The sequence below is a fragment of the Acinonyx jubatus genome, chromosome E4, assembly GCF_027475565.1.
Source record: "Acinonyx jubatus isolate Ajub_Pintada_27869175 chromosome E4, VMU_Ajub_asm_v1.0, whole genome shotgun sequence".
Taxonomy (NCBI): Eukaryota; Metazoa; Chordata; class Mammalia; order Carnivora; family Felidae; genus Acinonyx; species Acinonyx jubatus.
In genome coordinates, this window is record NC_069395.1 from 52,209,353 (window position 1) to 52,226,158 (window position 16,806).

Genomic DNA, 16,806 nt, shown 5'->3' on the forward strand with positions numbered 1-16,806 from the left:
AGACTTTATTTGCCTTGGAGTTATTTTAAACATACAGATCAAAATCAACCAACCCAAGTAAATGAAAAAGGAGATTAAAAAAAAATAAGACTGTGCTCTCTCTTTGTATCAAGCCAGATTAACAGAAACAATTACCCTGGCCTTCAACAGTCACTTTCACTGAGTAGCCTGTTAATATTTATTATACCTTAAGTTTGAAAAAAAAGTTATATGAAGGTCATTACTAAATGTATTAGTATATTAGTGAAGATATTATCCAACATACTATATACGATTAACTATTTACTTTGTTCTGTGTTTCCTGATGCTAGAGAAGCTTTAGGAATCCCATCAATACTACCACTTTATTTGTGAAGGATTTTCACAAGCTCTAAAATTGAGCTAAAATCTAACGTTTTTATTTTTGTTAGACTATGATTATTTCTGCTTTTAGGTAAGAAAAGTAGAATCTAGAGAAATTTAACAATTTACTCAAATTCTTTTCCCTATTAAATAGGTCTTATAAATCTAGAGGCAATGTGATCTGTCTTCACTATCCCTCTGCCAACAACGCACAGCCACACTTACTAGAGGGTTTGTATTGCAGCTCTCCAAAATTTTTAAATATGCTATGGAACATTTCATACAGAGATAAAGAATGTAAATAAGTATGTTAAGATTTTTTTCATTTCAAAATACTGGCAGCTGACACATCAATACTTAATCTGATCCTTTTTATTTTCTGAAAGTTTACCTTTCTAATAGCACAGCTTTTTCTTCCATGAACAAGATAAGTCTTATCCCAATTATGAGTCTAGTAAGTGGTAAAACAATATATACTTCCTGTGAGTACTTGAGGATACCATGTTCATGGTTCTCTTTTGGCATCCAAAATCAATCAAGTACATGACAAAGATAAAGTTCAAACATATTACTGTACCACTGAACAAAATGGAATCTACTAAAAAATACCTTAATATTCATAATTTTAATATAATTACTATACAATGAAAAATCTCCCTATTAATTCCTATAATATACACTGTACAAATTAAATGTTAATTATGTAATTTACTGTACTATTTCTTATACTATTGCTTAAATACTTGCTAAGCAAGAATAAAAGAGTGAATTTTTTTTCAAATATAAAATTTGGTCCCCTCAACTAAGAAGTCAGGTCAATGAGGTCAGAAGACTTCTCTCACAATACCATATGCTTTGCTTTGGCTTGCATCTCTCACGGCTTTTTTAAGAACAGATTTGTATGTACTGTCATATACTTATTGTAAAAAATTAATGGATACCAAAATATATAAAGAAAATATAATTTATCCTTTCTCTAACGTCAGCCCCCTTAAGAGCCAATGTTAACAATCTAGTATGCATCGCTTTTTGTTCTTTTGAAAACTTAAAGTTTTTCATCATTTTTTTTTTGCCAGGCACTTGCAGGTGAATGGTAAAATTGGTACAATTTTATATTTTCTTAATATTCTTATGTTAAATTCTACTGCAAAAAGAGCCTTGGAAGTTTAGGTTTTCCTTAAATGGCAACAGCTCTCACTTTACTTTGATGATCTTCAACGTGCTGCTCTTTTCCTGGGTTATAAACAAAAAATCCTGCCACCAACCAGTAGTGTGACCTTAGAGAAAGCACCTAACTCCCTTGAGCCTCTGCTTCCTCTTCTAGAAAATGGGAGAGGTATAATATATGAACTCTAAGTAAGTTCTTCCAACACGAAGACTGCACAATTTTTCTCCATCAAGCTGTATTAGTCATTTCCAAAATTATATTTCATTAAAGCACATCAGGCTTCCTACAGAGACAAGCGAGGTCTATTAGGAATAATGTGTCAGTAATTAGATAGATATTATTAGTACCACAAACACCTAATGCAGATATTAAGTGTTTCATTGGGGAGGTCAAAGCATTCAACCTTTCCTTGTTAACTCTATAAATAATGTAGAAAATTGCCATCACACCTGTTTTCTCAAGCAGTTCACAGTCTACTGGAGAAGGAAAATACAAGTAAACAGGGAATTACAACCTGATATGGTAAGTTCTAGGACTGCTGTATAAAGCACAGATGAGGCATATCCAACATTATTTATAATATGGTAAATAGGCTGACCTGACCAAAACTTGCAATCAAACCTCCTTAGAATGAGATATTATATTATTACATTAATTGTAACAGATACTTAACTTTTTAAGTTTATTTATTATTAGAGAGACAGAGACAGAGACAGCAACAGCGCAAGCACGGAAGGGGTAGAAAGAGAGGGGAAAAAGAATCCCAAGCAGGCTCTGTGCTGCCAGCACAGAGCCCAAAACAGGGCTCGAATTCACAAAACTGTGAGATCATGGCTGAGCCGAAACCAAGAGACAGACGCTTAACCAACTGAGCCCAAGCCAACCTTAAGTCAGACATTACTATATTACTGCATTTTACATTTCAAGACAATCTGCATATGAAAAATGACAAAGCTTGTTTTCAGGAAGGTAGAAGTGATTTGTCAGAACAAAGCTATTACGTTAAAGGACTGGGATGCAAGTCCATATCCATGATTCAAAACTGCTGGTCTTCTATACATTGAACTCTGTCGTCTCCCTAGCCTATCAGAAAAGATTATAAATCCCTTATGTGACCCAGGACAAGTTATACACTGCAACATCTCACTTTCGACATTTCTGAAATACAAATGTTATCGCTTACAGGCTCACTGTTAATGTAAAGATGAAAAACCTCATGGTGAAAATACACTGTAAACTATAAAGCAGTTGCCAATTATAAATTATTATTACAATTGCCACTATTAAGAAGAGAAAATCTGGGGTGCCTGGGTAGCTCAATCAGTTAAGCATCAACTTTGGTTCAGGTCACAATCTTGCGGTTTGTGAGTTTGAGCACCCCATCGGGCTCTGTGCTGACAATTCAAACCCTGGAGGCTGCTTCAGATTCTGGGTCTCCCTCTCTCTCTGTTCCTCCCCCACTCATGCTGTCTGTCTCTCTCTCTCTCAAAAAAAAAAAAAAAAAAAAAAAAACCTTAAAAAACAGAAAGTTTAGCCTTCCATAATACCTATGAGTTTTTACTCAAAACAGAGCTTTTAACAGCAAGTTAGCATCCATACAATCACCAAAACTCAGCATATCTAGCACTGCTTTAGACTTCAGAAATGGAAAAAAGTGAGAAAAACAAAGATGGTATGTTAATGTCCTGCAACAGGAAACTGAATTTTTTTACTTTTGCTTTTAGTCCATCAAATGATTAGGATTCTATTTACCACCATTTATGCTGCTAGAAGACTACCGATAAAAATTAAGAAGGGAAGAAAGGAAAAGGAAAGGAGGCAAACATCTACCAACACCAGTCAAGGAACACTGTCTCTTAACTGAACTTTCATTGTTAAAATGAAAAGTGACAGTATGTCAGAAGGAGGTAAACAGAAATACAAAGAAAAGCTGTAAGTCAATTAGATTTCTTTTCAGAATATAAAAACACACTACAAGCTAAATTCTGAAAAAACTGGAATCCCAGTCTCACACTAAAGAAGTTAAAAAAAAAAAGATAGTTGGAAAAGTCTTCCAGGTGAGAAATGTTGGGATTGCTTTTCCCTGACTAAAGGGATCAAGTAGAGATAGATACACAGGTATTCCTCACTGCGCACAGTACGGGGAACCATTAAAATAACCACACAAGCCAAAACTGTACAAAGCGATGTTATAATCAATGGGAAAAATTATGATTGTTTTGCAAACAACTTTTGTTGTTTTGTCAAAACTTTAAAAAACTCTTTACTGTCAGTTTTAAGTATATAAAGAAATGGAAAAAAAAAAGTGAAACTTATTTAGCCCCTTGTAACTTAAAGCGCTTAGAAACGTTGACAAGGTGTTTTGCTTCTTTGGAAACAATTATTAAGACTAGCTTGAACAGTGCTTGCTTTCCTCTCATACAATTCACGACATGGGGTAAGCGTCTTTTCTTTGAGGAACTCACGTTCCTTTCTAAGTCTGAATCAGCTTCCAACATTTTCTCCTTTGCACTTTTAATGTTATGAAAGGTCTCTGAGGGCTCCTTTAATGTGAAGCTTTTGCTGGCATCACCTCCTCTGCAACATTTATCCTTTTCATCACAACCACTTTATTTATGCTGCTAGATTAATCCTCTGCCTGCCTATCTAGATTCCACTGAATAGTGGCAATGTCAACATTCCCGTGGTCCTATTCCTTTCTAATTCCATCTACATCCTGTTCAAATCCCGCAGAGTTATTTGTACAGGGCACTAAAGGTTCTGCCATGCCACATGCATACTATTCACTGCTGCTTCCTGTCATGATGCATGAATGTTTTTAACAGCATGCTTCTACCATATTTCTTCCAAAACTTAGCTAAGAAACTGCATCGTCTCCAGTCCTGTAATTATCGTTCCCATTCAATGTGGCAACTAACTTCAAAATGTTGGCTTAAACGCTAGCAAAACTAACTAGAATTTTAGTTTTTGTTGGTCTTCATCCAAAGTAGAAGTAAATGCTTCATTTCAACCATAAGCACCTTTCTATTCCTACTGAACTTAAAGATGATGGAGTCCATCAGAGTCCGTCAGACTTTTTCAGAACGGCTCATACCACAGCTTCACACAGGGCTTAGGTCTCGTCCTGTTCTCGTTCTGCTGTCACCATTTCCAAATCTTCTAAGATTGCATGAAATTTCACTTTCCACATTACCACTTTCCATTTCTTTCCTGCACTTTGATCTTTGTTGGCCAACTCTTTCAATTATCCATTTTTGTGAAATGTTCAGGAGGTTTCCCACTGAGTGCTAAGGAGCAACACAACAACACACTCTGTGGTCTGAGAGTTAACTAAGCAACAGATACGCTGTGACCACTATCAACAGAATGTGAATGAAGTGATGTGACTGGTCACTGATCCTGTACTTATGTAGTGACAGTGCACTGAAGAGTTAACAGCAAAGTTTTCACTTTCTACAATTACTCAAAATTAATATACCATGGTGACAAAAATTTGAACCACGTGGCTATAGGACTGGTGTTATTTAACTAAACCAAAGTAACATAAATTTGTGCATTATCATAACTGTAAAATAATGCCTCCTTGTCTATACACATAAGTTCTAAAAAATCTAGCCACAGCTTTGCCTTCTCATGTAGCAGTCTACTCCGATTCTGCAGGCTACTCTGATTTCCACTTATCACTCAAAACAGTCTCAGTAGCGATCATGATTGTGGTACTAGTGATAATACCACCAACAGTAATAACAAAAAACATTTATTAAGCATTTATTCTGAGTCAGGGACTATTCCGAATACTTCACAGGTATTACCCAATTTTTTCCTCTCCAAATTCTTAAGAGGTATTATTCACAACTTACACATTAGAAACTGAAGCACAGACAAGTTAAATAACTTGGCCAAGGTCATTGTAGAGCCAGGATCCAAATCCACATCAAAGACTCCACAGTTGTGATCTTAAGAACTTTACTAGCTTCAATGCCATCAGTCACAGGAAGAAGTCTCTCCATTAAGTTTTATACTTGTAAGCAAAACAGGTTTAAAACACTGGCTGTTCTTTTCTTTCCAATCTTCAGGTGGGAAATTTTTACTTTCCCCCTAAGATTACCTGGAACACTAGGACTAATTACTAGGAAAAAAATAATTTAAAATAGATGCTTAGGATTGCTTTAGATTTGCTATCAGTACACAGAATTTAATCTACAAAGAGGCTATTAAAGAAGAGGTAATATTTTTAGGTCTTTTTCTTCTCTTTTTTAAATTATCAACCAGTAAACTTCAAGAACATACAACAACCTCCAAACATACCATCCAGGGGCAGTAACTCCCACATTATAATGGATTGAAATTTGAAATGCAAAACCATTTTCAAATATAAATACTTTTACTAACACCTTTCAAATATAAAAAGAGAACTTAGCTATAGTCAGATAGAAAATAAAATTAAAAAATTATTAAAACAAACCAATAAATTTCAAAATCTAACACTTGGCCTAATCACTGCTAAAAACATTTAGTAAATCAATTATTTTGCTTTACTATTCAGTAGGAATAATACAAGAAATCTGGATAATGATACATTATTTAGGCTTTTGCATATACCAGATACAGGAATAAAAATAAAAGCAAAACTGCAAGTATTTTTATAATTGAATGTACCTGAATATACCTGTAAACACAATTCAAAAACCTCACAAAGCATGGCAAAAAATAAAAATTTTCCCCCTAGCTACTACTGGTTAACAAGGGCTTGTTTTCTCCTACACAAAGGTAAATCAAATGTAGGTAGAGACAAAGATCAGCAAAAAATTATAAAATCAATTATATGAGAAAATGTAAAACATACACAACTTCAGCAAATTTTACTGAATAAAAATAATAAGTGATTCCAGGGACACCTGGGTGTCTCAGTTGGTTAAGTGGTTAAGCATCTGAATTTGGCTCAGGTCATGGTCTCACAGTTCATGAGTTCAAGCCCTGAACTGGGTTCTCTTCTGTCAGCACAGAGCCCACCTCAAGTCCTCTCTCTCTCTCTCTCTCTCTCTCTCTCTCTCACACACACACACACACACACACACTTAAATATGTATATATATAAACATTTAAATATATAATATAAAATGCATAGTATATATAAGCATAAAATATATTTTATATATACAATATATATATTATATATATAAAGAATAATAGTGATTCCATCTGGACTCCCTGTTTTTTTTTTCCCAGCTATTAATTTCACTTCCTTTTTTTCTTCTACTCTTTATTTCATCTACACTTTCTTCCATGTCTATTGATACATTTTTGTTTTATCTCTTCCATCTGGAGTTTTATCTTTCTTTATATAGTTGGCAGTAGAACTGATATGATTTACTGAGGAATTAGGTGTATAGGAAGAAAGATCTGACTCCAAGTTTTTCACCCTGAGTCAATGGAAGGATCAAGTTACAAATTGGTAAGACAGGGGAGACTATGGGAGGAACAGGTTTGGAACAGGGTTGGGAATCAAGAGTTTGAGTTTTGAATAAATAACCTTAAAATGCTAAATGAAGAGGTGAAAAGGAGTGAGCAGAAGATATCCTAACATTACTGGCTTTGCCTTCCTCTGAACGTTCCTAGAAAAGTCGCAAATTATGAAAACAACAAGAATTTCTCTGAGGCAACATTAGAGGAAGAAAATGTGGTTCTCACATTGGTTCCAGTTAATGAGGAGCCTGATAAAGAACATCAAATGGAACTAAGTGTTTTTTCAACTTCATAAGTCAGCCTGAAGACACTTGAGACAAAGTTCATCATCCTCAAATGAATGAACAATTCAAGATTTTCCCCAAAAATGGTTGTTGTAATACACCAATCCTTCCCTTGCCAACCAATCTGCCTTCAGTTGATAAAGTGGCTTGGGACAATCTGCAAAACTGGTACCAACAATTTGAGTACCGATGGCCGGAAAATACAGGTTTATGTGAGGCTCCAGAAACATGCTTACTCTGAAAGAAACCAGAATATTCCTAAACATCACCAAAGGCCAAACTGCAGTCATGTCTGAGGAAATGCAAGATGGTGGCCAAGAGATGAAGGATTTGGAAAAGTTGTAAGAAAAGTGAGAAAGAGGAAGAAATTAATACAGTTGAAGTGATAACTTCAGCACAGGAAGGCATGTTGGCAGCACAGTCAAGAACCACTGCAAAGAGCCAAACGATCTAAGGCTGTGAATTCATAATCCATTCCTGCTTCTGTTGAGATCTTTGTGCTGCAAGCCTCTGGTGTCTAGTGGTGTGTGGTCCATGGCAGAACTCTCTTGTCAGACACAGAATGTTGGCTTTGCCTGCAGCTCCATGCAGGTCAGGCCCGGGCCTGATGCTCCCAAAAGGATGACCTCCCTCTTCCCGTTACCCACCTGCACTTTCCCATCCCTAGGCCCAAAAGATAACATGTTACGCACTGAATGTGCTAAGAGAAATAAGAAAATGATGAAACAATTCATTGCAGTGGGGAGGGAGAAGTGACCTGGTTTGAACACACCAACACCATTCCCTTCAGATGGCCATAGCTTAATAAAGAGTAAGTGGTGGAGAGCCCACAGATACGCAGACTTCCACCCCAGTGACTGCTGTGCTGTGTCCTAGCCATTCTCAGTGTTGCTGATGCCTTGAGTACAGATATAAATGTCCGGACTCCGTACTTCAGGTTTGCCAAGAAGTGACTGCTACTGCTACTTTAAATATTTAGTTACACAGAATATAATTTAGTTTTGTTTTAATTACTAGATTTCTTTTTTAAGTAGTTTTAGGCTTTCAGAACAATTGAGCGGAAAGTACAGGGTTCTGAAATACTGCCCCAACCCCTTCCTCTACTATCAACATCCTGCACCAGTGTGGTACATTTGTTGAACCTACATTGGCTTATCCTGATCACCCAAAGCCCATAGTTCATGACAGGGTTCACTTTTCGTGTCGTACAGTCTCTGGGCTTTGACAAGTATATAATGACCGCCTATATCCACCATGATAGTTTCAAAACAGTTTCACTGCTCTTAAATTTTCATGTTGCATCTACTCAATATTCCCTTCCTTCCAAATCCTGACTACCGATCTTTTTACTGTCTCCATAGGTTTGCCTTTTCTAGAATGTCATACATTTGGCGTCACAATAGCCTTTTCAGATGGACTTCTTTCATAGCAATATGCATTGAAGGTCCCTTCTTTTCACAGCTTGATAGGCCACCTGTTTTTAGTGCTGAATATTCCACTGCCTCCATGTACATTGTTTATTCATTCACATACTAAAAGTCATCTTGGGTGCTTCCAACTTTTGGCAATTACGAATAAAGCCGCTATAAACAAACAAACGAATGCCAAATGAAGATCCTAAAGTTGTGGACCTATATTTATATAAATTTGCAATTCAGAAGAGACCTCAGGTTTGAGATTAAAAATTTAGAAGTCATTCATTTATAGATTATATTTGAAGTCATATATTTAAAGCGATTGGATGAGGTAACTAAGAAGCAAGTGCGGTAGAGGAAAGACAGCTAAAATAATGTCATCAAGAAGGAGACATAGAATAAAATCTATACAAGAAGAAAGCTTGCCATAAGAGCATGCACATTTCATCCAAAGTAATAAGAGAAAAGGCAGAATATATGGTACAGATGAGATAAATTGGCAGACACGGTGATAGGAATATCTAAAGTTCTATTATTGTTTCTATTATCTTAAACAAGAAGAGGTAATTGGCTGAGAGTAAACATGTAGAAGACATGATGCACTTTTAAACAGAAGATGTGAAATAGCCTAGGAGAGACATGAAATAGGTTGTCTAGTAAAATGAAATAGGGATGCTAACAACACAAAAGTACACCTGAGGTTGTGGTCATGAATTTGAAGTAAAGCCAATCAGCATGGTTATATGTTTATTTTCCCAGCTGCATTCAGTTATAACAAGTGTTGGTGCAAAGGAGAAAGCTAGAATTAACCAGAGATGGGAATATGCCAGAGGAATAGAAAGACGGAAAAGAGAGCAAGGGAGTTGTGGGAGTATATAAAGGAATAGTTTATAAAGGTAGATAATGGAATCTAAGTTGGGATGGAGACAAGTAAAAAAGTAAAATCATGAAGTGAGTGGGTGAGGGACAGTAAAACATGATAGGACCATAGATTATTAGTCTCAGTGAGATCAAATAATTAATGGAATTGAGAAAATGAGAATGAATTAGACAGATAAGAAGTACTGATCAGACAGTAGGATACTTGATACTAAGATTATGAAGGGAATACAGTCAATGGTAATGACAAATTCCAGACTATGACCCTTGAAGCAGGTGGCTGAAGTAGGGAGGAAGAAAGGTCTTTGGAGAGAATGAGATCAAAAAAACTAAGAAGCTAGGTTATTAGAAAAACCATCTATATAGTGAAACTGCTATAACTTAGGAAAAGCCTAATGATTGGAGAATGACAGTGAGCCAGGAGCTAAAATCTTCAAAGAATGATGGGAATCCCAAGGATGTGTAGATAACTGCAACAATTGAGGCTAGCAGATGGGAAAGTCTGAGAGCATCAAATTTGAAGCTGTGAGTTTCTAAGGAGGGAAGAGGAAAACAGTCTGGAAGAAGCAAGGACATTCAAAGGATACTCACACATCTCCAGGCCAAGGTACAAAGGCAGGGGAGGAGAGAAAACAGCCATCACTTGAGAAGCAGTAGACTCAGGGCAAGCCCAGTTTATATAAAGTGAAGGCAACATTCAGAATCAGGTTGAAGATTAAAGAAACTGTGCTTATGATGGACTATGAGTTCCAGAGTGTAAAATGGAATGTCCCAAAAGCTGGGTAAACATGGACAACAGGAGTCAGAAGACAGGATATACAGAGTCATGTGGGGATCAGGATTTGAGTATTGATGGAAAACCCAAGAGTCTTGGATGTCTTACAAGGCCTGAAACAGCCAAAACAGAAACAAAATTCAGCGAGGCTAAAGGTTCAGGGTAGGAAGAAGAACAGTGGCAAGAGCATGCAGAGCTCTGGAATACCCTGCTTTACTCCAGTTTGGGACAACCAGGGTGCACGAGTCAAGGAAGGGGCAGTACTACCAGAGGAACATGGAATTCTGGGCATCCCTTTCCTATTATTGATGGGGGACAGGAATGCGAACAGACTATATGAGTGTGGAGGAGTTTTTACTTGAAGTGCATCGAGGAAAGGTAACTACTGCTGGGTATCCAAAGACACTCTCAGTTAACGAATTTGCGAAATTGTAAACCCAAAAACATATATACTATGCATTAGCTCATAACCTCATCTCACAAATGCTACTGCTCCCTAAAAGACAAGGTCTGAAAAAGCTGTCCTATATCTTCAATAAAGAGACTTTCAATTAGGCAAAAGCTTATTTTCTACAATCAGTAAAAGCTACACATACATACATCCCCAAGAAAGGAAATAATAATCTTAGATGTGGTCCCTGCATGAAAACCTACTTATAGCAAAATGCTCTTGTGTTGGAGTCCCCAAGACCACTCTAGGTTCGAAGATTTGCTAGGAGGACTCACAGGACTCAGCACATAGTTGCATTTATGGCTATGATTTATTAGAATGAACAGATACAAAGCAAAATCAGCACAGGGAAAAGGCACAAGGGGTAAAGTTCAGAGTCCTCGTTCTGTGGAGTCACAGAGGATGCATTTAATTCCTCCAGCAATGAGATGAGACGTGTGAAAAGTTGTTTACCAGGGCAAGTGAGAGACTCAGTATCCAAGATTTTTACTGAGGGCTGGTCATACAAGCATCCTCTGCCTAGGACATAACAAAATTCCAGATTCCAGAAGGAGAGCAAGTGTTCAGCATAAATCACGCTGTACAGTTTAGGCACAGTTCTGGGAATGGTGGGAACCTCTCCGAAATCCAAGTTTCCAGATGCCATTCCAGAACCAACCCTACAGGGCGCGCCTGGGTGGCTCAATTGGTTGAGAGTCCAACTTCGGCTCAGGTCATGATCTTGCAGTTCACGAGTTTGAGTCTCACACTGGGCTCTGTACTGAGAGCTCAGAGCCTGGAGTCTGCTTCAGATTCTGTGTCTCCCACCCCCTCTCCCAGCTCACGTTCTTTTTTTCTCTTTCTCTCTCTCTCTCTCAAAAATAAACAAACACTAAAAAAAAGAAGAAGAACAAACCCTACAAACAGACCTTTAGGAATAGCAGTTTCGGCCCTACTTTGGTAACTCTCTTCTATACAGCCCTATCTTGATATTTACATTTTAAGAGAACTTTAATATAAAACAATGCCATCTGTGTGTAAAATAATATAGATTCCTCAGGAGTTCAATTCCATTTAAAAGACTTGAGCACCTCGGTGTCTCAGTTGAGCATCCAACTCTTGATTTTGGCTCAGGTCATGATCCCAGGGTCATGGGATCAAGCCCCTACATCAGGCTCCGTGCTGAGTGTGGAGCCTGCTTAAGATTCTTTCCCTCTGGGGGGCCTGGGTGGCTCAGTCGGTTGAGCGTCCGACTTCAGCTCAGGTCACAATCTCGCGGTTCGTGAGTTCGAGCCCCGCGTCAGGCTCTGGGTTGATGGCTCAGAGCCTGGAGCCTGCTTCCGATTCTGTGTCTCCCTCTCTCTCTGCCCCTCCCCCATTCATGCTCTGTCTCTCTCTGTCTCAAAAATAAACATTTTTAAAAAATTAAAAAAAAAAAAGATTCTCTCCCTCTGCCCCTCTCCCCTGCTCGCTCGCTCTCTCTCCCTCTCCCTCTCTCTCTCTCTCTCTCTCTCTCTCTCTCTGACTAGGGGTTCCTGAGTGGCTCAGTCAGTTAAGTGCCTGACTCTTGATTTCAGCTCGGGTCATAATCTCACAGTTGGTGAGATCAGGCCCTACACTGGGCTCTGCACTGACAGCATGGAGCCTGCTTGGGAGTCTCTCTCTCCCTCTTTCTCTGTGCCCCCCCCTTATTGAACTCTCTCTCAAAATAAATAAACTTTAAAAAAATAAATAAAAACCTTGAATCAAGCTATATAAAGTTTTGATCAGTTATGAAAAAAATAACAATCTTCTACAGTATAGTGGAATAATGAAATAACTTGCCAAAATATATAATAAACTTTAAAGAAAACATGTAACAATTAGAAAAAGAACATGAGGTGGGGCGCCTGGGTGGCTCACTGGTTAAGTGTCTGACTCTTGATTTTGGCTCGGGTCATGATCTCATAGTTGTAAGGCAGAGCCTCACATAATCAAGCCCTGCACTGGGCAGGCAGCCTGCCAGCCTGCTTAAGATTCCCTCTCTTGCTCTCCCTATGCCCCTACCCTGCCTGCTGTGCACATACACACAAGAAGGAAGGAAGGAAGGAAGGAAGGAAGGAAGGAAGGAAGGAAGGAAGGAAGGAGGAGAAAGAGAGAGAAAGAAAGGAAAGAAAGGAAAGAAAGGAAAGAAAGGAAAGAAAGAAAGAAAGAAAGAAAGAAAGAAAGAAAGAAAGAAAGAAAGAAAGAAAAGGAAAGAAAGAAATTCAAAGAAATTCAAAGAAAGAAAAGAAAGAAAATGTGAGAATAAAAAAGGTGAGTAAACTTATTAAAACAGTTAGAAAAGACCAAATCAATAAAGCACAAATACAAAATTTCACATGTAACTTAGTTAACTTTTGTTAATTGCCTAATGTTCTCCTATACAAAAATAACATTTTATGTAGTTCTTCCTCCCTCTTCAAATGAACCAAAGATCTTAAAAAAAAACTGAACTGCCATTATAAAGGACAAAATATTAGTACTTAAATAATGCTTACTAGTAATGTAAAATAATTATATCTAGAGATACTTAACACCTCTCCTTGCCCCTCTCCACCAAAAAACATCATACAGAGGAGTCAAACTGAATAAGGCTTTAGGAAGAATACCAAGACACCCTGCAAAATAACATGCTTCCTCCCCCACACACTAAGAAATTTAACCCAAAGGATAATTTACTTTATAGGACTTCTTTTGTATGAAAAAAACTGTGCATTAAACACTCGGGGTGGAAATGGACATAGGGTAGAAATCATTAGTTTTTAATTCTTGTCATTATTATTATTATGACACCAAAAAAAAAAAAAATATCTAAAATAACCACTTTCTTCCCAGTCCCCAGAAATGCATTTGAAACTTTATGGGACTGGTTGATTTTATTAGGTACTAATTCAATTAGTCAATTGAAATCCAATTAGGAAAGAAAATACAGTAATTTGAACAGGGAAAGTTTACTATAAGGAATTATTAACTATAATAGGAGAGTAACTATAAAGAGAATTCTAAAGAATACCCTAAGGCTGAGGGAGAGAACACCAAGAAAGAGCAAACCTGGAAGGAGGATCTTCTCCCTAAAGCTGGTATTCTAACAGCTTACTACAAAAGGTAGGACTGTAGCACAGTAGATGGCAAAGTTTGCTAGACTTCCCAGGCAAAGCTGGACCACAAGCAAGCAGGACACAGCCCACTGGGTGCAGGTAGGCAAGTAAAAATAAAGGAAATCAGAACTCCTGGAGCCAGCTCACTGGCAGAATGGTGTAGGGCCCGAAGTCCACAGTGTCTGTGTCTGGAGGTCCACAGGAAGATCTTGCTGAACCAGGACTAGGACTATGAGCTCGAGGAGGGAGTGCATGCACTGGCTACACAGCTGGAGCACAGCACCGCTGGACATCCCAGAACCTACAGCTAGAGCAAGAAACAACCACCACATCGCACCAGAACCATAAAAGAGAAGACCCTTCTTTTGCAGTGTCTCTCTAGCACCCTCTACTGGCTCAATTTAATAGTGTGCTTGCGCAAAGAAGAAATACATAAGTAGATAAGGTAAGAGGGTAGATCTGGAACCAAGAGGCAATAAATTGGTAACTGGCATAGGATATAGTTAAAATACTCACTTCTCCTGATTACTTAATACTCATGTTAGCACCCAAAAATTCTTATATCAATACATTTTTTAAAAAAGCATTTTCTAATGTAAGCTGAGAATGTAACTTGGTTTAACCACTATGGAAAAATATGGATGCTCCTCAAAAAATTACAAATAGATCTACCATATGATCTAGCAATCCTATTTCTGAGTATATACCCAATGGAAATGAAAATAGGATATAAAAAAAATGAAAATAGGATATAAAAGAGATACATGCACTCCCAAGTTTACTGCAACATTATTCACAATAGCCAAAATACGGAAAAAACCTAAAAGCTCATCAATGGATGAATGGATAAAGAAGATGTGGTATATATAGGTACAATGGAATATTATTCATCCATGAGAAAAAAAGAAATCCTGCCATTTTCAACAACAGGGAACTTGAGCAAACCGTGTTAACTAACATAAGTCAGACAGAGAAATACTGCAGGATATCACTTACATGTGGAATCTAAAAGAACCACACTCACGAAAACAGGGAGTTAAAAGGTGGTTACCAGGGCTGGGAAGTGGGGGAATAGGAGAGATGTTGTTTAAGGACACAAACTTGCAACTAGCAGTAAATAAGTCCTAGAGATCTAATGTACAATACATGAGTATAGACAATAATATTGTATTATAATCAAACTTGCTAAGAGACTAGATCTTATGAAAAAGAAATAACAATTACGTGAGGTGACAGAGGTGCCATTACTACAAAGGCAATAATATTACAATATAAATACATCAAACCAACATATTATACACACTAAATTTACATAACGTCAAATATATTTCAATTTAAAAAAAAACACACATTTGAGCAACCTGGAACTCTCCTCAGCAGGACCTGGGAGCCCCTCTGTCCATAATTACCTTGAATGCTCACCTTAAGTTAAAGAAAACTAATTAAAAATCTCTCACCACTAGAAAAATAATTAAGAAATTATTATGTTATAAAAGAACAGTATGATTTACAAAAGGATTCAAAAAATGCTCCCTCTGATAGAGATCTATAGACTGTACCAATGTAAATTTTCTAATTTGTATACTGCACTATAATTATGTATGATGTTACCATTGGGGGAAACTGGAGGAAGTGTATATGGAGCCTCTCTGTACTATAACTGTAACTTCCTGTGAGTCTGTAATTATCTCTAATTTTAAAATTCATTTAAAGATGAATTCCAAGACATCTAAAACAGTTCAACTTATAAAAACATGCTATGGAATATGTTTTCACTGCTAATATTTAAAAAAAAAAAAACTCTTAAAATACAATGCTGAAAAAGTAATAGCATTATATACATACTTCTATAGTGACACTTCCCTCTACCACATGCCAGCAATGGAAGATACTGAAAATTCTGTCCTAATTACAAGTTCCAGTCCAAAGACTGCGAGACAGAAGCTTCCAATGTTCTACTGGCAATGCCAATAGTTCTTTACCGATTGTCACTTGAAATAAATATCAGAGAACACTGAAAGGTTTTTTGTATAAATGTACCTTATTCTCCTAAGGAAAAAGAAAGTTATCTTTCGACTGCCTTAAAAGAAAACCAAAAGAGAACAAATGTTCATAGAACATCTTTTTAAAATATTATGCAGACTTTGGGTCACCCCACTAATTTTCTCTCATTTCAGGATGGAGGAGAATGATGTCCTCCAAGAAAAATTATTACAACATCTAAAGGTCTTAGGGTGTCTGACTGGCTCAGTCAGTGGAGTGTACAACTCTTATCTCAGGGTTATAAGTTCAAGCCCCACACTGGGAGTAGAGATTACTTAAAAAGTGAAATCTTAAAACCTCTTAATAAAATCTTAAAATATCTTGATTTTGTTGACAGGTTTCATAGGTACACTAATTTCTATAAAAGAATAAGAGATGGAAATCAAACTAACATCTACGCAACCTAAAGTCAGTGACTTGAGCTTCTTTCTAAATAAAATTGTAACTTGCTAGAATGAAGGTAAAAATAAGTGCTAGGTAAACCCAGCAAAAGACCGTCAGAATAATCAAATGTGAAATTAGATCAGCCCAAATGTAATAAACAGTTGGAAGTTCTACCATTCCCCTACATTAGTGATTATCAAATCATATTAGAAAATTGTGCTGAAAGAAGAAAAGAGCCCCAGGTGGTTGGTTTTGTTTTGTCTTGTTTAGTTTTTTTAATACTCCTTAACTTGGAAATCTTTTCCTCAAGAAAATAACACAAGGAAAGGTACCTCTCAATCACTCACGCTATGCCGTATGGTACTTAACACTTCAGTGTCTCATTATATGGTTTTTGCTGCAAGCCAGCAAGCACAAGTTAAGAAGTGAAGAAGGATATACCACCGAAACAAGCACATCTCTGAATTACTCCACAAATGATCAAACTACCTTCTGTTAATG

General features: G+C 37.1%; 1 protein-coding gene across 7 annotated transcripts in view; it reads right to left on the minus strand.

Annotated features, from left to right (window-relative positions):
• The window catches only part of RABGAP1L (RAB GTPase activating protein 1 like), a 755,477-nt gene that overhangs the window by 645,361 nt on the left and 93,310 nt on the right, over positions 1-16,806 (minus strand). The window lies entirely within an intron of this gene.